This window comes from Pseudopodoces humilis, chromosome 14 (assembly GCF_049639895.1).
Source record: "Pseudopodoces humilis isolate 2021_Gansu_Grassland_sample_001 chromosome 14, ASM4963989v1, whole genome shotgun sequence".
NCBI classification, from domain to species: domain Eukaryota; kingdom Metazoa; phylum Chordata; class Aves; order Passeriformes; family Paridae; genus Pseudopodoces; species Pseudopodoces humilis.
In genome coordinates, this window is record NC_142213.1 from 5,352,891 (window position 1) to 5,371,535 (window position 18,645).

The 18,645-nt window shown below is 42.7% G+C and overlaps 1 long non-coding RNA gene across 1 annotated transcript; it reads left to right on the plus strand.

Annotated features, from left to right (window-relative positions):
- The first annotated feature begins 12,021 nt into the window (after window positions 1-12,021).
- Window positions 12,022-17,205, plus strand: LOC148183130 (uncharacterized). Its single transcript, XR_015773779.1, has 3 exons — window positions 12,022-12,158; window positions 13,551-13,718; window positions 14,906-17,205. It is a non-coding gene; the product is annotated as an uncharacterized LOC148183130 (long non-coding RNA).
- Window positions 17,206-18,645: the final 1,440 nt, after the last annotated feature.

Here is an 18,645-nt window from a genome sequence, read left to right on the forward strand (position 1 = left end):
CTCCATAATGAAGGAGGTTATCATCCAGGAGTTATACCCAGCTTGTTTTTAAACCTGCCAAGGGAAGATAGTGTGAACAAAGCAGTGATGGCTCTCAGGTTCCTCCCCAGGCACCAGGAGAGCAGTGGGGCTGTTTTGGATCACCTGAGCACAGGTACCACCCTCTGCCACCCCCTGGGACACTCCTGCTCCTCCTGCCCATCATTCGGGCTCCTTCACTAAGTGCAAACAGACAGAAAAACTTCCAGTCACTGATCTTTTGTTTCTAAATGCCCTATATTATTTTAAGGAGTCCTGAGGTTCAAAATATTTTTCTAATCTGAGGTTTTTGGCTTGTAAGGAGATGGAGAGGGTAAAAGATCGTGTTGGTCTGAGTAGATATTACACCTCTAAAGCTGCCCGTGGTTTCTTATCTGTATTGTGGGCAAAGTGGATGGATGTCAGAGTTCAACACACCCATGCTGTTTAACCTGGCGCTATTATCACAATGACCTTAACCAGCTAGGCAGTTCACAGAGCAGGCACTAAACAGAGCATGAGATGAATTTAATGGATTACTAGGGAGTATGTTATTGCAAGGAGAAGCACCTGTGGAGCAACATATTTACCTCAGTTCCACTGAATGAGCATGTTGAAAGTGAATTGGCACAGCCTTCTGCTTTATGAAAGGAAGTATTTTGTCATTCTTCATGCTTTCATTAAGAGGATTTAAGGCAGAGGATGCTGAAATGGTTCTGTGTTAGCACCAAAAAAAAAATCACAGATTAATAGTGGAGCTTGAAAATAGTAAAGCATCTGATTTTTGCTTTTTCATCAACAAGCCTAATAAACCAGGATGAAACTATTAACATACAAATAGATAACCTTCTGATTAAAACAGCAGCAGCCAGCTCAGCCTGAAAAAGACCTCTTCACATAGAAAGCAATTATGATGGCGAGTGTTGTCCGATTCACTTCTATTTGCAACAAACCTAGAAAATCAGAATGTAACCAATCATAATTTTGCAGAAAAACTGGTGTTATTTAAAAACGAAGATGCTCTTGATTTTTCTTATAATGATTAGCATTTTAGAAGCCCCCAAATGCACTGCAAGGTTATACTCCTTTGAATTTCTACTCTACGCATATACTGTAAATAAGAAGTAAGCCCTGAGGATAAAGTATTGTGGGAAACTTCCCCAGAAGAGGGATGGATATTATCCTAGATTGTACTGCTCTAGTATACTTACCTTCATTTCCTGTATCTCCCCTAAGATGGTCATCTGTGGAAAAAAATATACTTAATTACTATCCCATCATTTAAGCATCAACCTCCTAGTGGTGGCGACCGTAGCGGAAAGAATTTTCCTGATTTTAGTCAGGCCATGACAGCTGATACCACTCAGATGTCCCAGCCTGGAAATTTTGTTTTGTCATGGAAGGAGTGACTGGCAGGGAAGAGTTTTCCCTCATGACAAAGCAGACCTGGTTTCCTGTTTACGCGGACCGAGCGCTCTGCGCGCGAGCTGTCGCGGAAGCGCGTCCGTAGCGTGGTCACCCCTCGGAGCAGGGAGGCTTTTCAGGAACTCTCTGCTGGCTAATTCACATTTATGCAAGTGGAGCTTAAGTGGTACCAAGCCCTAAACAGTTTCCTCTTTTCCCCTATTCAGAAAGGGTGCAAATACTTACCAAAATCCCTCCTCATTTAGTGATGCGCAGAGGCTCATCTGTAATTTAAAGCACGTGCTGTAGGACTGGTTGTTTTCTGAGAAGAACATGAGTATGCTGAGATTTTAATTTTTTTTCCTATGTCTTGAACATCAATACACACTGTTCATTTTGGAGAAAGGAGTCAAGATGTACTTTTCCAGGTAGATGTGGGAGTACCTGTAGAATTATCTGAAGGAGTCCATTTCATCTGAGAGACACAGGTCTCTTGGATGTTTTGAAAATATGTCTTAACATGCTAACTGAAATGTTGAGACGTTTTGGTATCTATCCTAATTTTGATATTGAGGCAGGTGTGCATTTACTGTGCCAGTGAGCTCATCATCCCATTACATTTTCCTTTAATTAAAATTATTTTCAATATTCCTTTCCTAGCAGAACATAAAACTGGTATTTTCTTATTTGTTTAGGTGGTCCAAAATTGATCATTATATATTATGAAAGAATCTGGAGATGGAGCATGCTGGAAGATGTTTTCTGCATCACACAGAGTTAAAAGCCTAATTAGACAGCTAAAGTAGCCTCCAAATATGCAGACGCTCTTTTGCACTCCAAAATAGTTGCATCAGCTATCAATCAAGTGGATAAATGATGCAGACAGGCAACTGAGGGTTTTCATTTGTGTGTAATATTAATTGTGGGTGTAAAATGAAAGATATAATAAATGATGAAGGTACCACTCAATACTTGGATGAAACATTTTCTGAAGTTGGCTCCAGATGGGGAGTTCCAAGTAGGACAATTGTATAAACAAATAAAACTTCAGCTCGGCACTGACCACTGTATGTTCTTGAAAAAAAACACATAGAAGCGTCCATTGATTGTTGTTCTCCTTGATTTTGGTTTTCCAGCCCTGTATTCTGTCTTGCTGTTTATTAGTCTGGAGTAATTGTGCTGGGAGAGCAGCATTCAGACCTCAGTTCAATATGCAAGGCAAATGAAATATGCAATCATCTGATACAGTCACAGAATTCCATCAAATGGAAACAAATAGTGCCAAATCAAGACCACATGTCTCTAAGAGGATTATGAATTTTAGTGATATGCAGCTAAATGTCATCTATTTGCAAATAATTGAGGAATTTGAAAAAAAAAATCCTTTTGAAGATTTTTTGTGACTATAGTAATTGTAAGAGTACTTGCCAGGATTTTTCTGAGGACAGTGTGCAGAAGTCTGAAATTCAGACAGAAATGACTCTGTTCCTGATAATCCTTTCTGAATGGGACTCCTGATTGCCCTTCAATGGGGCCTGATCATTTCCCCATTGAAGACTGGACATCTGAACCAATGCTTTCAAGTACTAATTAACCCCATTAGTTTTCTGATAAACTTTTAATGCATTTTTTATAAATCATGTTCAAATGAACCATTCTTTACCTAAAATCTGAAAAATCTCAGAGATGCTTTCTGCTTTGTCTTTTAAAAGAATTTTAACAGTGCATTTAGGCATTTCCCATCCTGTGTCTGCAGTAGCTTGACAAAGAACCTTTATATTTTCCTTTATTTAGATACTGGAGCGCTCTTCACCTCATGTCTGTCACTGAGGGCTACATGTGGTTGCTAAGCCTCCCCTATCACATGGAAGGGTGGAGACAAGGCAGCAGTTTTCTCTGGAAAAGAGACAGATGATCATGCCAAGTTGTGGAGAAGTACTGGCAATGGTTTTCTTGGGAAGAGATTGAGACACTCTTTTGACAGGAGCCAACACCCATTTTGAGATGGAAAACGTTCATCCCACCATCTAACTCTGCAGCGTCTTCTCCAGCAGGAGCTTCTCTGGGAAAACACCCACTGCTGTGTGATGCTGGAGATCCTGTGGCTTGCTCTGTCACCAGTACCGACCCTGCCTGTGCTCATGCTCTCTTTTTATTGCATTTTTGCCTGCACAAAATGCTGTGAACAGCCAACTGGCCACAGTTAAACGTGAGAATGGGAGTGAAGCAGGTTTCCCCTGCCTGCTGCCTTTGTTTCCAGAGACTTTGTGGTGGTATCTTGTCTTGTTTGTCTCTGCATCAGTCTGGTCATCATCTATTGTCTGTCAGTTTGGGGCTCAGCGTCCCATGTTCAGGCAGCAGGAGTCTAACAGGGCTCACCTCTCCCCAGGCTGCTGTGGCAGGGTTCACAGGGAGCCTGCTGTCAGTAGGTGCACTGCTGGTTCAGGCAAAATGAGCTCTGCATTCACAAATAATACAACTTTGGCTAAATTCAAGCCCAAAGGAATCACTACCTTGTGCTTTTCCCTCACGTGTGTATTTTTAGACTAGCTACAGTTTGGATACTAGCTTTCATAAATCCCATTCTTTTGATGGTTTGGGTTTTGGTGCCTGGGACAGGGTTGTGTAAACCTGTTCATTCAGTTAAACCAGAGTAACAGCTGAATTCAGACAGGTCTGCTACAGAGACCTGCAACACATACCCAAGGTAAAGCAATTCCCAAATCTCACTGACAGATACAAACAAATAAATAGTCAGTTTTAAAGCTTTTGTACAGAAGACACTTTAGCCATTTAAAATACATTTTAAGAGTGCAAAAGGGTGAGCGAGTATTTCCAAATGCACAGCACAAAACAAGACCTTACAGATTGCCAGAAAATGGTGGAAATTGAGGAGATAGCAGTATCTCCTATTTGGATAACCACACAGAAAACAAGTGCTGTGAGCTTTGGGCCTGTGGAGCACAGGGATGGGATCAGAAGGCAGAGGTAAGGGAAGGGCACTTGGTGGGCTTTATTGTGTTCCAAGACTGCATCCTATTTCCTACACTAAAGGAACACATCGTGTTGGGTTTTCTCCAACAAGCAGGATATTGTTTAAGTCCTTTTTCAACAAAGTATTATCAAGTTGATTTGGGGTTTTTTGTTTTGCTTTTAATTGGGAGCAGCAGCAAAGTTCAGAGTACCATAGGCAGATGTTACAGGGACACGAAAGTACAAGATAAGGTGCTTCCTACCACAGGAAGGCTATTTTAATAGTTGGTTTTTAAGCTGATATTTACAAAGGAAGGAAAGTCAAAGGCAACAATAATTAATGTCATCATTATGCTGCTGATTTGCAGAGAAACATAGTGGAATTAGGAACTCAGTCATTTCAGCTTTTTAGAAGACTTCAACACTAGATCAGGCAGCAACTGAAAGACAATCAGCATCAAAATCTAGGTGTTGCTCTCTAAATTTTAAATAAGGAACCTATATTTATATAAGTCTATAGATTGCAGATGGAAAAGAATGTTAACAAAAGGGAAGGTAAAGTTACAGGTCTCACCATCTTCCCTCATTAATGGTTCTCAGCAAAACCTGCTGAGCTTTGTGACTTTTTATTTATCATTAAAACACAATTTTTGTTATTTGCTGAATGGTTAAAATTTATTTTCCTGGTAATTTGGGGAGGTAGCTGTTTATCATATGGAATGATAAACAAAAGCTGCAAGTCTTTTCAAATGGGTTAGTTTGCAGCCCTATAGAGCAGAGCTTCATGAGTTTTTTTGCATTGTCAGGAAAATCTAAACTAATTTAATTCATGGTAGGGAGCATATGTTAATGACTTCTCTGGGTGGAGGAAGGTAGTGCACACCTCCCTTTTAACTCAGTGGTCCTGATCTACAAGCAGGCCAATAGATCAAAACCACATGCTGTCTCATGGTAAGAATTGGATTCATGTTCTCCTTAGATGCTTTTATGCATCACAAAAACCATTGGTGTGTTTGCTACCACTTCAAGCTGTCCAAAGGTTGAATTAGGTCCAGGTGGGATGAATCCCTGAGCAGCCTGGGCTGGTGGGTGGCACCTCTGCCCCTGGATGATCTCCCCTCCACTCCAAACCATTCTGTGATTCTGTGATCTCCCTGCCCAGCAGAACCAGGTGCTGCTGGCCAGCGGGAGAGGAAGGGAGGGAGCTCTGCTGTGAGCTGATACAGCATTTCTGCTTTGCCAGCTTCCTCCCTTGCAGGCTTGTTCTGACTTAAAAACTCTGTTGAAAAACTGTGTAAAGGAGCCAAAAGAAAAGGTATTTCAAGGAATGAAATTAAGAATTGTAAGGATCTTTGAATAACTAGTGTTTTCAAACTGGGTTAAAGCAGACTTAGAGTAATCTGACATGATGTAATCCTAGTGAAGATGCAGGAAAGCAGAAATTAAGTATTTATTTGGTATTACAGTGTCTAGTATAAGATATTGTTAAGTACTGTCAGTAACTCATTATATATTTATTTAAAAAAATAAGAACTTAAAAGAAAAAAAGAAATTTGAGATTAGAATGTGGTTGCTGTACATGCATTATACATGCTTCTCCTTCTGTTCCACTAATGGATCCTGACTGCCAGAACAGCGAAACGAACCATTGAAATTAGCGGAACTAAGACCCAGATCTATTAGAAATTTTCATTTGCCTCCAGTGTAGAATTTCAGACAGATCCCTGATTTCTGCAAAGCATTTCCAAAGTATCACAGCTATGCTGAAAAATGAGTTTTCTGTCAAGGGGAACAAACGTGGTGGTAGAAGCCATTGAAACTTCTGCTTCCTAATGGCCACACTGAAAAGACTTGAAAAGGATGAAGCATCTCTAGTGGCACATCATTAATGCTGGTGGCAAGCTGAGGAACTGCTGGGGAAAGAAACAGCAGCAGCAGAAAGAGCACGAGATGAATGAAGCTGGAGTCATCAGCATGGAAGTGCCACGTTAATTATACCATGTTCTGAAAAGAACTAAAGCCAGAAACAAAGCTGAAACCAAGAGGCACAAGCCACCCATGTAGGCTTCACTACCTGATCTTACCAGGGTTTTATTAGAAGCCACTGCTGGAAAATAGAGCTTTTAACCTCTCAGTCCTGGTGATCTCCCACTGCTGGAAGAGTGGCTAATCCCAAAATTTTCACGTTCTGAGCGAAAATCAGAGGTAAAATGCTATTACAGTTGGAAATGTAGTTATTGGTTATCAAACAAATAAAATATGGAATGGAACTTACGGGCCACAGTAGTTACGCTTGGAAGGGGAAAAATTCTAGTGAAAATCATGTTAAAATACACTGCAGAAGTGTCAAAAATCTGGTCTTCAGTACAAAATACTCTTCTGAAACCCTCCAGCATAAACTTATGCTTCATTATTAATGCTGCCCAAGCATGCTCTGCTTTTGCCAAAATAATGGAACTCTGAACCTTTGCTGGGACTTTCCATATGACTGTGGCTTTAAGTTATATCCTTCAATTTTTTACTTTTTCTGTTTTGGTAATGGGAATGTTTAGTGCCTGGAAAATTTGAGACACTGAAAGAACCTAAAAAAATGTATATGCAGGAGAGGCTTTGGGTTTCTTCTGAATCCTGGTCAGACTCTGGAAAACAGAACCAAACCTCAGAACCAAAAATTCCTTCATGAGTTTTCAACATTTCTGCTAGTGCTGAGTTCCAGGGTCTGGCTTACATTGGGAAACCTTGACTCCTGGCTCCAAAGGGTTCAATTAGTCAAAATGGTTGGCAGATGGAAAAAATAATTAAGTTCCATCCAGTGTTTTGTACAATAAAAATAGACTCAAGACACAATGGCCTTACCTTGAACTTTGCAGGCCAGCGTCACATAAAGATAAAGAGGGAGTCAGCTTGTAGGAGCTGGATTATCTACCAGCACATGAAAAGTGTGAAGCTGGGCTGCAAGGGCCAGAGGTATCAGAACGTGCAGGCTGAGCACGTGATTATTACCTTAATGATTGTTTTTTAGCCCAGATTGAAGATGCAAATTCTGGCAATGAGAAATAACTTGACACAGATATTATGAGATTACCAAAACCTCATGATAGCAGTAATAACAATAATCATCTGTTATTTGAAGAGCTGCTGAAATGCATGGAAATTTTAAAATATTATTCTTAGAAATCTTTCTCCTAAATGCTTTGTTTTTCCTGAAAATGACAGAAAAGTAGATAGGTAACACTTTTCTCAAACAAATTTTCTTATGCTCAAATACAGCCTTAGATGCCCAACTTCAAGAACTTGAGTACTTGAATATACAATTATGGACAAGAAACATAATCTGTGCCATAAATTGACATCAAAATTATTTTTACTTCAACTATCCTGTAAGCTACATAGCCAAAGAATTAGATCCCACATTATGCACCTGATCATTCTGAATAATGAATATATTCACAAAAAACATATAAGCATATAGGGTAGATTTTCAAATTGGGAAGTGTGACTTACTACACAAATGATTTATTATAAAATAGGCTGTAGTGAAATTTTTATGGATGAAGCAATGTTTTGGATAATAAATTACATATTACAGACAGTAAAAAGTGGACAGATTCCCCACCACTGTCAACCTGGCAGTAGAGGGCTCGTGGGCTCTGGAGATTTATCTCTAAGTATAGAATGAAATCTCCAGATTACTAGGGCAGAACAGAGTTCTAGGCTGTAATATTAATAAAGTTTTCCAGAAAGTGTAAGAGTTCCATGTATCTGCACTTGCACATCTACGTTTTTACATCTGCTCTTGGCTGTCACTCAGGGCTGGATACAACTGGGTGCTCAACATCTAAAAGGGATGGTGAAATAAATTACACAGATCTCTGTGCAAGTCTGATCAAGCTCTGAAAGGTGAGGTAAGTCTGCTTCCTATTGCTCACCTCCTTCCTTTTCTTCCCTAAAATTCTACCAGGGACGATATCCATCTCTTTCCCTCTCCCGCATCCCTGCTCCCAGGCCACCCTGCCCCACTGGGGCTGCACCCACCATTGCCACCCCACGCTTTTCCACGGCAGTAGGGTTTTGTTCCATGTGTGAGCAGTGCTGGGGATCCAGGGTGAGGACAGGAGTACACAGGGAGGCTCCTGATGGGATATCATGGAGTGTTTTGGCAGCACTGGTGTGGTTGAATTATGGCGACTGGTGCCGCACTGCCAGCGCTTTAAAGGAGTGATGTCTATGTGTTTGTGATTGCTCTGATGGTCTGGGCTCCTCTGAGGGTGCAGATGGCCCCTACCCTTATCTTCATGGAGTGTCTCATGTTTATTTGTGGTGGTAGTCCAGAAAAACCACTGAATCTATCCCAAATCATATGGTGTTTAGAGGGATAAAGATGTTCAGCTGAGCCTGGGAATCATTAGGTGGCTGCCTTGCAGCCAAGCTCTTTGGATGGGGCTCAGTTTCACAGCTGGCAGAAGAAGGAGAATCTTTTTCTCCTCCAGTTGCTGAGACTGTCAGCAGCAAACTTGCAGAGCCACCTCCCAGTTCTTGGGGGTTCCTGGGATGGTGGAGTGGTGGATGTCCTGTTTGGTGAACTCTAAAGCCATTTTGTTGGGGCATGTGTGTGAGGGGGTATCTTTAAATCTGGAGCTCTTTCTTTATTGTTTTGTGGCTGGGGTCCAAGTATTGGATCTGTCTAACAGTATCCTTGGGATAACAGTGAGCATCTTGATATTTAAAGTAGGATGTGGCAAAGGTGAAGGGTCTCAAGAGGCAGAATTTTTCCTTTGAGTCATAACAGTAGTTCACACCACCTGAACCTCCAAGTGAGCATTCAAAGCCCTGATTTCTCTTATGTCTCAAGGGCCAAGCTTCCTGGGTTCAGCCTGTCCCAAAGCACATGCTTCTGACTTGACACAGCTCTCCTTAGAGGCCAGGAAAAATCAATGTATACTGTTGTGTTAAACCCAGTGAGGATTAACAGAAGGGATGTGCTAATGAATTCCACGTGAATATGCTGCAGCAGACCAGTCCACAAAGCACAGAAATAATTTGGTAGAAAACCTGCCTGATTTCTATTCCAGCTTGGACTGATGGCTGAGCCTTTTCCTACCTGGAACCAGGGCTATTTCCTGGGATGCCACTGGCATCACTGGGGTGGTGTGAGGTGTGGTACCCTGCCCAGCGTGGGCAGAGCTGCTGCTGCACAGATCAGAGCAGGCAGCACATCTTGATGTCTGCTGCGACTCATAAGGTGAAGGCTTTGATGTAGGTCCAGGACCTGGCCCTGTGATGCAAGATGCACTGCAAAACCTGCTTTTCAGGGAGCACATCCATAGCCATGGGATCTTCAGAAACAAAATCTTGTCCATCAGGAAGCCTGTAACAGTGATCAGTCCTCAGGACTCCCTGAAGAAGAGTTCCTTGTCCTAGATTTGACATTAGTATCCTCCAGCTCTGGGGAAGCCCAGGCCTGTCTCATGCTGTTACATGAATTACCAAAGCAAAGGCTTTAGGTTTTGCCTCCAAGTCAAAAGCTCTTCAGTTCCAGCATTAGTGCTCCCATTGAAAATGCTGAAATACCTATTTGTGTGATGTTCTGTAATTGAGTTTAGTTGTATTACCTCAGAAATACACTGCACTGAAATCCTCTAAGTTTTCACTAGCGGAGCAGCTATGCCAGCTGGCTAAGAGAAACCGGTGTGATAATTTTTCTACTTTTTCACCCACTTCCCTGTGCCTTCTTCACTTTTACTTCTTTTCACTAGCCTGGCTCTAGCTCTTCTCCTTGGCAGTGCTCCTGTGCCCACGTGCCTGCACGCTCACACACAGGCTCGGGCAGGTATTTGTAACCTGACTTCACACTTCATCCCTCTCCCTTGTTAATTGTAAGAAAAAAGGGAAGGAAGAATGAAAACAAAAGTGTTACACAGAGAAATGAGGCAAAAATAGAAATCTAAGGGTATGGTGGTTGCAAGGGATGCCCAGAAATTTCCTTCTGGAGTCTCTTTTAATCATCTCTTGTACTTTGCTTCACTGCTCTTCTTTCAACTGCTCAGGCCAGGTTTCTTGGTAGACTTTTACTGCCAAGTGCTATTATAACCAAACTGCTCTGATCTTTAGCCAAATCTTAGGATAGAAGTGGGTGTGCTGAAGCATTGAGGGAACCAGTGAGGGAACTCTTTACCAGGGCTGGAATGGCAAACATGACTGTACAGATGAGAGCTGCGTGAGCAGGACTGCAGTGCTGCCATGGGGTCTGGTTTCAGCTGCTGCATGCAGGGAAGAGCAGCCCTGGATGTCTAGGATATACAACCCTTTATGCTACAACCACACAGATTGTAGCACACAGCACAGATAACAAGAACCATTTTAGGCTGCTGGGTACCTGAGACAACATCTGGGTTTTGCTGACGTGTCCCCGGGCTGTGCTGACAAAGTGCAGATTCCCAGCAGGAATAACTGAGGCTGCACTGAATCTTGTGCCCAGGCCATCCTGGAGAGGAACCACCAAGAAGGCAGAAGGGTTCCCATTGGGCTGTCAAGGCTGCATCTCCCCTCCTCATGGCTCAGTGGCTCCACAGCTCTGCCTGGCTGGCTCTGGGCAAGGACAAAAGTGTGGCTGGAGCATGAGGAGAGGCAGAGCTGGAAACACAGAGCCTTTACATGTTCATCCTCTGAAGGGCTGAAACACCATTTAAACACACAAATTTCTCTTAAAGACCTTGGTCCATATTAATTATTAAAAAGAATGTCTGAGTGAAATACCAAAAAACCTCCAAAATTCTATGCACAAATGCACTGAGCTTGCAGGTTCCCAGAGCTTACACCGACTTTGTGCCATACATCTGCAATAAAAGATTCTCTATTTGCTTAGCAGATGTGCTGAAGTCATGTAGAGTTCAAATTTACCATACCCATCAAGATGCAAATCCCAAATTTCATTTAGCATTGTCCCGTTGGTAAGGATGTAATGCACAGGTCAGGATTCTATCTCCCCCCAAGCCCTTTAAATGTGTTTATTCATTCTGTTTATTTTCATTTCCCAGTTTCCACATGTTACTCAGTCAGATTTTCTGTTAGCAAGACTGAGAGACGGATAACATATGTTACCCCACAACTGACCTTGAAGGGGAACTGAAGAAACCATCTTCCCTAGGGCTGAGATGTAATTCAGACATGAGCTTGCTTCGTAGAGGTCCTTTTCTGGAAAGACACTGCCAACTGCGTCGTAAGCCCTGGAAACGTTCCTGCCTGCATCGACAGCAGAGCATGAAGTATGTACCAGGGGGATGTTGAGGATTTAGCCTTCTGTGCCATCCCTCCCTCGGCTCTCATAAGCAAAGCAAACCAATTCTTTGTGTCTTATGACACAAAGTCTTGTGAATCGGATAATTCAGCCAACTTGAGTTGTTTCCTCGCTGGCCTGGCTTTTCACCTGAGGGACTAGGTTTGCTGATCCTGCCCAGGTTAAAATGACTGAAAATCAATGTGGTTTGACAGCTGTGGGAAAAAAATAAATAAATGGATGTACAGACTGTTGAGCAACAAAGACTCTTCAAGTGGACACGAAGTGAGGCTCAAAAAGAAACTGTTGTCTCTGATCTTCCTTACAGGCTCTTGATTCATGGCCAGTCACAGCCCTGTCCGAGAGGGTTGGCCTGACTCTTCCATGGTTTTTTTCCATCTCCTCGCACATTCTGCTCAGGAAGAAGTCACAGGAGGGCTGCTCAACTCCCCTGTCCTTGGCTGGCTGAGCTGGGCACAAACAGGAGGTGGGTATGTCTGTATTGCCTGAGCCTGATGTTGAAGCCTGGTGTGGCAGTGCCCACTGCCCCACTGCTAAGCTCTGTTTGCCTTTGAAACAGCAAAATGTGGAAGCCCTCATCGTGGAGCCCAGCTCCTGAGGACATCTGGGTGGGGAGGTGTTGGGGGTGGCACTGTGGGATGAAGGTGCCTGTGCAGAATGGGGCAGTAATCCCAAGCTGCTGGTTAGACCCACTTGCATTTGTCTCCTGAGTGAGTGCTCTGGAACAAGGTCTGAAAAGTCTGGGTTTAACTCAGTCAGTTATCAGCTCCCACAGGCCACCTGGATGCTCAGAAGCTGCTGAATGTAGACACCTCCATGCCAGAGGCTCCTTCTCTGCCTGTCACCCCCCCACCCCAGACATCAGATTTCCTGGTCATTCCACCTGGCATTGGCCTCAGGAGTTCATATAACCTCCCCCCTTTTCCCCCCAGTATCACTTCTTTCTCTGGGGAATGTGATCACTCTGTTTCCTACAGCAATTCAGAATTGAATTACATCTTCGAAGCATTTGGACAACATTCTCAGTCACATGGTGTGATTCCTGGGGCTGTCCTGTGCAGGGCCAGGAGCTGAAGATCTTTGTGGGTACATTCCAACTCAGGATATTCTATGATTTTTTGATTTTCCCCAAAGGTTGAGGAGTTTGGGAAGGGGCAGTCTGTGTGAGCACGTACCAGAGGCTGCCTCATTAGCTTGGTGTCACCCTCTGGTGAATTCTCAGATCAACACAGAACTGCAGCACAGAGAGGAGATAAATGTTACATTCAGCATGACTTGCCAGTTCTGACACACAGGAACACTAAACACATACCCTGACAAAATCCTAAAGTCATGCCAATTTGAATCCAAAAACCTGCCTCCTCAGTTAGTGCTTAGTAACAATTTCATATCATTTTCCCCATGTAATTAAAATGTCTTTCCTGAGCCAAAAAATGAAATTTTCTTTACAGTAGGCAATTGTTATGTAAAACTACTATTCCCTTTAGTTCCTGTCAGTTTAATGTAAGTTTTTAGTTGTGTTTGGAGGCATCCATTTTGGGAGTTATGACATTTCTTATTCTGGTACTGTGGTTGTGGGGAAGGAGGAAAGTAAACTGTGTAGTTGGATTTCAGCTGGACTCAGTATCAGCTCAAATTCTAGATTCAGAAAATGTTTCCACAGGTCTATGGATACTACCTATGGCTGGCAATGGATATAGGTAAAGTGTCACTAGTGAAGCTTTTAGGAAGGTTTATTAATGCCCATGGCAGCCTATCATGACATCTGTGTTAAGGAGAGGTGCACAGGGTCATGTACATATTTTATTAACATTTTCATACTGTGGGTTTGATTTTGACTGCTTTTACTTTTTTTCAGCTCACCCATGACTGTTGCTCTCCAGCAGTGCTCAGCAGCTCCTGGGAGACGTGGAACTCTCCGTGGCCACAGATGATGCCAGGGGTTTAGGCATCTTCCCCTTGCTCCTTTCTCCCTTCACTTCCTCTCCAAGGAGCTGCATTTCAGTTTAGTGCCACGTTTGGAAATGTGGGTTCCCGTGATCTCTCAGATGTGCCAATGGGCTCACTGGCATTACAGGTCAGGGTTTCTGTCACCACCCGAAAAATGGACTTATTGGCAAAGGAACAAAGCTCAGAAAATAACATTTTAAACCTGTCAAGTCTGATTTACAGAAAGCTTCCATGATCTAGAAAAGAAACAAGCAGTGATTGCGTTCTACTCCACCCTAATTTTAATTATAAAAAATGCTAGTATGGTTTTCCAGTTGACTTCCCTGTATAGGAAATACATAGAGTTGGAGTAAATCTTCCAAATAAACATGTTTCTCAGACATAAACATGATAAATCTTTTCTTTTGAGAAAGATATAAAGAATGGTTAACTTAAAATATGCATATAATAACATATTACCCACAGCTTCTCATGTTTAAAAGGATTCCATATGCTGGGAAAACCCATAAAATAAAACCCAAGAAATGCTGCATCCTCTTTCTATTAATTTGAAACAGTCACTTAATGGGAAAAAGGAAAAGAGAGAAAAACATAAAGAAAACAGGTAGAACAGAATTATTTTATTTTTTCTTAGAAAATCCCAAACAAATCAGTAACTCCAAAATTCCAATCTCTTCATCCTGTTTTTAGTGGGGTATTAATAGGTAAATTCAATACTTCTGTTGAAAAATAGCTTTGGGTAAGGAAAAAATGGTAGCAAATTCCAGGGTGGCCTTACTAGCATTTTTGATTGAAAAAACTTGGAAAAATGTTGTTGTTTTAGGATGATGAGAAGTGCTGCCATCTCTTGTGGTTTACCCAGGATTGTCCCAAGTTTGACTGTTGTCTCTGGTTTGGTTTGAAACCAAAAAAGGGGCCAGTAACAGTGGCTCCCTCTCTTCCCCGTTCTTGCCCCATATTTAATGAGTAATTGATTTTAAAATAGTCCCACTGTAGAAGATTTCTGTTAAAGTACTGTGTACCCACAGTCTACTTTTCCTATTTATTTTTTGGGTTTTTTTTTTAAGAGGAGTTTTATATTTCCAAAAAGGTGTATTCCATATGACTGTGGGCTGCTGAGCTGGGGTGGTGGGAGCTGGGGAACAGACTGGGGCTAGGAGGACTTAAGCTCTGGGCTGATTACTCTTTCGATTTGGTTTACAAACTGGAGAAAATAATCTGTATTTCACCTCACTTCATTTGTGATTCCCCCTATTTTGTCAGACGTCTTCAGATGAAGAACACTTGATGGACAGATGCTGGCCACTCCCTGGCAGGGACACCCAGAGCTACTCCTCCAAGGAACTGAGCAGAGTTCAAGACTTTCAAGACCTTTCAAGACACCAAGATGGGGATGGGGACTGTCCTGTTTAATATCACAGCCCAATGGTCAGAGCCCTTCCTTGCAGACCTGTTTTTAACTGTCTGCCTTCAGCTTGGATTATTTCCACTTCTCATACATCACTGTCCTGTGAAACTTTTGATCTTGATCAGTTGTGGATGCCCCATCCCTGGAAGTGTTTAAAGCCAGACTGGATGGGGCCCTGAGCAGGAGGCAGCAGGAGGTGTCCCTGCCATGGCAGGAGGTGGAACTGGATGAGCATTAAGGCCCCTTCCAACCAAAACCATTCTATGGTTCTATCTATTTGGGATTTTGGCTTTGCAAGGGATTGAGGCTCCCACCCAGCTTCAAACTCAGAACTCCTCATGCCCCAGAGAGGCCACAAGCCTGAGCAGAGCTGGGGACACACCAGGCAGGGAATGTGGAGCTGCACAACCCCATGCCCTGTGCCGAGCACCTGCAGTTAGAGAGGGGTTTTAACCAGTCCAGTGTCAGCCAGACAGTGCTTCCCCAGTGTGGGAACCCCCATTCCCTGCCTGTGCCCACTGAGGGGCTCACCTGTGGCTGTGGTGAAGGGGTTAAAGCAGGCTGGGCCAGGCTCCAGCTGTGCACAGCGGTGTGGGGACTGGGCTGGCCAGCTGTGAGTTCAGCTATCCCCCAGTCAGCTAGAAAAGGGCTGTGTCTCCTGCACTGCGATTAGAATGGAGGGAGGTAGGTTTTTGTCATAGGGAAGGAGGTGGAAAAAAACTGTGCTTGACTGATTCCTTGCTGAGCAGTGTCTGGGGAGGGTCTGGGCTGTGCAAAGCTGTCCTGAGAGGTGCCCTCTTGGCAGAGGGGTTAAGATAAGCCTGACCCGCTGACTTCTTCACTTAACATCCAGGCTGGGGAGATGCTTGTTTAGCCCAAAATCTTGGGTAAGGCAGTCAGCTGGAGTTCAAGATCCAGGGACTTAATGTCCCATGACTGAGTGTAGCTTGTTTGACCTGTAGTGCAGATCTTGAGAGGAGAGAGCAGGAGTGTTTTTATGGTATGTGCTGAGCCTGCTCTCCCTGACTCAAATACCTCCTGGAAAATGAATAATTGAACATACATGTGACTATGTATAGACCCTTCTTCAAACAGAACCTGAAATGGGGAAGAATATCTTCCAACTTCATAGAATTTTTCTCCTGCTAACTGCACAGGACTGGCCATAAAATCCATAGGGACTTGGCTGTACAGCAGGGAGCAGGCTTTTCAGCCCACACTTTTCAGTCTGAGAAGTGGCCTTCAACTCTGAATTCTTTAAGCTAAGCAGTGTGGTGAATTCCTGCCTTCAAACTGAGCTGGAGTAGAAGGAGAAAACAAATTAATTCAGATTAGATTTTTCGAAAATATTATTTGCCAAGCCACACTGCTCCCTGCTAAAATCAAGTGATGTTACTATTGGCGCAGTGGGTTTAAACTCACTACTGGGTTTTGCATGTTTTAGTAAAGGATGAAACTGATTGAATGAGATTGTCTATTAGTTGCAGTAGATCAGCAGTTTCTTCTTTGTAGTGATGCAACTGATTGTTTGCTGAATAATACAGTGAGAATAGACTCAGCATGCCAGCCCTGTAAACTGTCTGAAGAAAAAGCAATGTCCTTTTTTTCCCCCAATTGCTTCCAAGCCAGTAGCTGCTTCTAATATTTCTGTATCCTGTGCAAGCCCAGTGCTGTTCAAAACACACGTCTACTATTTGTCAAGAGCTGTAATTGTTAGGAGAAAAGGATGTTGAGGAAAGCAGAGTGGAAACAGTATAGGAGGGCTGGTTGTGGAACTCCTTGGGCTGAATTTTGGGGCAGCTTGGTCCAATTCCTGGCTCTGCTACATCTTTGTCCTGTGACCTTGGAAATGTCTCTCAGTCTGCTCAGTCTCAGCTCCACACAGGTGTAAAAAGAGGTAAAAAGAGGCATCATTTTATGCAGTACATACCGAATGAATGTCTACACTAAGTATTAAATCCATTCCTGTTTTAAGTGGTAAAGTGAGAACCAATTCTGCAGACTTGTGTGATGCCCAGGACATGGGGTCCTGATTTCACAGTGCAGCAATGGCAGTGCAAACCCCAGAATAATTCTGTCCTTCTAATTCTTGACAATGTTCATTATCTGCAGGCTGAGTTTCAGTAGATGCCTTTTTTTAGCCTGTACATTAGTGGGCGAGGGAATGAAAGGGGAGGATCTCCCACACCAAGCAGTTTTTTTTCAGTGTAAATACATGTCACATAACATTATGGACAAATAAAGTGTTCTTACCACTCATAAGGTGCTATGGTAATCCTTCACAGAGTCCTTTTAATGAATAAACCAGGGATGCTTCATGAGTCGTTTATTAAGGGTTAATGATGTATCTTCTCTCCTTGGCATCATTCCCAGCCTAAATCAAGCCTGCTTCATCTCATATGGATATGAAAGACAAACTGTACAGATTGAAAACATCTGTATACTGAGTGAATGAACCACATGGCAGCAGTGTCATGCAGAGATTTACTTAAAACTGTCCCCTTTTGTTTGACTTTAGAGGAACAGCACAAATAAATACAGTAGGTTCTGTTTAAACAAAGAGGACTCTGATCAATAGAGGTTTGTATAGCTTACGACCTTCAACTATAAACAAAAAATTGGGGTAAACCCCACAAGTCTCAGGTCAATTGCCATCTTATTTACTTTATTACGCCACTAATGTTCTAATCTCTCTTGCATATAAAATGCTTTATACAAGCCATCTTGCTTTGTTTTTCCATTTACACCAGAGAGAAGGGGGAAGGTTGTGTTTGATTCAGAGCAACCTGTGAGTGTGGGTATGAGTGGGCTGTGAATTTAGAGTATTGTGAACTTACAGCAGACACAGAGAACACAGACAAACCAGTTCGGGCAAATTTCACATTCAAGTAAATTTTGGTTGAGGTTCCTAATAGTTTTTGGTGCTTTTTGAGAGAGTTCAGGCATCCACAAAGGAAAGCAAAATGGTTTGTGGCTCACCATAGCCAGTCCTGGGCACAAGAAACATGACAGAGGCATTGCCATATCGAAAGTAGCTGATCTGTTCTGGCTGTGAGCAGAGGTTATCCCTTGGAAACACTTGAAAACATTTGCAAGTATCTGCTAGGGACTCACCCTTGCTGCAAGCCTTTATTATTATTTTTTTTGTTGCTGTCTCCCAGCAAGATTAAGTAATTCCAAATACTGAGGGGATGACACTCCTGCATGAGTTCTGCCCTCATATCTCCAAATAGCTAACTTGAATTGTAATTACTTTTTTTTCTGGCACATTTTCACATTTTCTAAAAGGGAGAGACTATTATCTTAATCTGTTTCTGTCCATTTTTATCTTCCCTGGATAACTTTTAATCCTTTTGGTCAATTTTAACAGAAGACAAAAAAAAGGGGGGAAATGTGCCTATACCAGTTTGTGAATATAGACAGGAAGGTTGAGGAGAAATATTCCAGTCATGCCTTTCCCAGTGGTTGAATCTACAGCAGGAGCCTTCATGAGGCATCAGAGGGGCCAGTCAAGACACACAAAGCCAGGAGAACCCAGATTTATTAGCCTTGGTTCTCAGTTATTCAGATGTTTTTCTTTGCTGAGGACATTCCT